Here is a 3,207-nt window from a genome sequence, read left to right on the forward strand (position 1 = left end):
TAACATAAACCGAGAATCTTGTAGAGATTACCATATTGTTGTTTTACTGTCTACTTCTCAGAAAGAAATCTATAAAAAAATGAGTGATTGAATATGTGTGTGTAAATATTCACTGATTCTAAAAAATAAATAAGGTCATACTTACATTTGGTATTAACTTGCATATACAATCATGTTGGGACAATGCTAAAAAAATTTAATGTTTTTTTCTTCTTTGGGACATTTTAAATAAATATATTTTATTAAAACTAATCTGAAGTAATAAGATCTATTTTATGTGGCTTTCAAAAAATTTAGATTATAAGTAAGTCTTAAACGTACTTTTTTTTTTGCAGTGCACTAGGTCATAATTAAGTGTTATTACAGCAGCATAATTTAACAGTGAAAGCTAAGTAACAACCACCCCATTGTGCATATTTGGAGGCGGCCATTTGTTTCCAATGTCTGAGAAATTAGCATTTCTATAGCAACAATAATCTGGAGACCTAATCACTGTCCAGATAGCTGGTTGGGGTTGTGGGATATAATGACAGAACATTCACACTTTCGTGTCTTTTAGAAGTGTTGGTCTCTGTTAGAACCTTGCGTTTTTCAAGGGGAGAACATATTCTACAACATGAGGTAAGTTCAGCATTTTGATTGGTCTATTTATAAAGAAAATAAATAATTACACTGTTACAATTCAGAATTTCAAATTGTATTACTTTTTATTTGTTACTCTAGTAATTTTAAGTATTTTAATAAATTTTCTTTTTGATATGTTTGCTGACAGTTAAAATATCTTCTATGCAGAGACGGAACAGCAAATTTGAAATTCAGAATAATCCTTATTAAAGACTTGTCGTAAATTATATAGTGTATATTTAAATGTGTGATTCAATTTAATTATGATCAATTTAACAAACATGAAAACAATGTTTTACCAGTTATTCTACAGATGTTGCAACTAAGGTTAAACATGTTTACCACACATTTTTTTTCTTTTTTAGAAAAGTCAAGTCAACAGTTCACGTTGTTCAACCTAGACAACAATTACACTTGTTCAGAAAATCCACTGCTCAAAGCGAAAGGTATGTTTCTGCTCAACCTATTTTGAAATATTTTATTTAAATATATTTTAAGACTTACAAATAATGCATATAGTGGCAATCTCATTTCAAAATACACAAATGTTTAGGTGTTATTGTATGTTCGTTTGAAAATTGTACATTTTTAAATCATGTACCAGCCCTAGATTTTAAGATTGTGAGCTTTGGCTTCCATGTTTAAGAAAGGCTTTGAAATGTATTAGGTTTGTTGTGATGCAGCTACTGAATGATTAATAATAAACTGAGGAATTCTTCAGCAATTGTGTGCTGCATAGTTAATCATTTGTTTTGTAATCTTTTTATCAGCTGTGCACAGAGTCTGGATTATTGGTGACAGTTACATTCGACGTGGCGAACAGCGGGCGAAGCGAAACCATAGGCACCAATCTTGGAGTGGCTTCCCAGGTCCAGTGGTTTGGCAGGGAGGGTTGTGTTGGGGAGACCTCCTGCCCTTCTTCCAACAGTGCCTTAAAGGAAAATATGCTCGGATGTGCTAGTGATTCACTGTGGAGGCAACGACCTAGGACGTGTGAAAAGTGTGCTGCTTCTCAAAGCAATGAAGAGGGACCTACGTGACCTCAACGGACAGTTTCCCCAGATGAAAATTCTGCTCTCTTCAATCAACCAAAGGCTCCACTGGAGGCATGCCCCCTGGGAAAGGTGGACAAAGTGCGAAAGTTTGTGAACAGTGTGATGGCTAAGTTTGTTTTGTGTGTTAATGGGAGCATTGTACATCATCCACACATACTTTTGAAAAGCCTGAACTTTTTTAAGTGATGAGGTTCATTTAAGCCCTAAGGGAAGCGATGTTTTTTAACTGATATTGGCCAATGTCTCAGAGACCACAACCCTTAAGATTGGTCTTTCATTACAGAAGAGGGTCTCCACTTTGTTGCTAAAGTGAAACATTTGTAATTGCTGCTAATATACAGTATCAAATCATGTTACATCATTTTATAATTGTATTAAAATGTATACCTTTATAAAAAGAACTGCAACAGGTTCAAAATTGAAACCAAAGGAAGATATAAAAGCATTCCCCTGACTTACTGCTGCGGTTGCATTTTATTTATCTAGAGTCTAGATAAATGTGTATATTGTAAATTAATTATTGCTCAGAATAATAATACAATAAAATAAAATAAAAACCTCCAGTGATTTCTGTTAGCAGCAGTTTGGAGCTATATTTTGGAACTTTACATAAAAATAAAATGCTGCCAATAGAGACAATGTGCTTGTGTCCTCAGTTTCTATTAGAGGTCTAATAGACAGTATAATACACAGTAACACACAGTATAGATATACAAGTTAGTGACAGTGAAGTGAACTGGCAGTGAAGTCTGTCTTGTTTAATATATATATATATATATTTGTCTGAAGTCTGAATTGTTTAATATATATATATATATGGGTCCCACAAGACCTCGCATATGCATTGTCTTTTTTTTTTAAACATGTCAAGATGGGACCTGTGACTCATCTTGACATGTTTAAAAAAACAAGAAAATGCATATTTGAGGTCTACTTATCATATTTGAAGTCTTGTGATATATACAGGTATATATATATATATATATTAAACAATGAAGACAGATTTCACTGCCAGTGCACTTCACACACACACAGTTTCATTGCAGGCTATTGGAGTCCCCTGTTAGTAAGGTAAACATCGTTCAGAGTCACAGGTCCCATCTTGACATGTTTAAAAAAACATACTTATCATATTTGAAGTCTTGTGATATATATATATATACATATATATACAGTGATATGTGATATATATATATACAGGTATATATATATTAAACAATGAAGACAGACTTCACTGCCACTTCACTTCACACACACTCAGTTCCATTGCAGGCGAGTCCCCTGTTAGTAAGGTAAACATCGTTCAGAGGTCGCAAGTAAATTGTTAGGTACTGCGTAGCCAAGCATTGAAAAAATCTTTGAAGAGAGAGTGTTAAATAAGACAAATAATATTATGAATGAGAAGAAGCATCTTTTCATCTCTGCTTTTGAACTGTTGATGCCTGGTCGACGGTATTTTTTACCCCGTTGTATGAAAATCAGATTCAAATCCTCTTTTCTCAAGTAATTCAAATATTTTAATTTTTGA

This window comes from Xyrauchen texanus, unplaced genomic scaffold (assembly GCF_025860055.1).
Source record: "Xyrauchen texanus isolate HMW12.3.18 unplaced genomic scaffold, RBS_HiC_50CHRs HiC_scaffold_509, whole genome shotgun sequence".
In the NCBI taxonomy this organism is placed as follows: Eukaryota; Metazoa; Chordata; class Actinopteri; order Cypriniformes; family Catostomidae; genus Xyrauchen; species Xyrauchen texanus.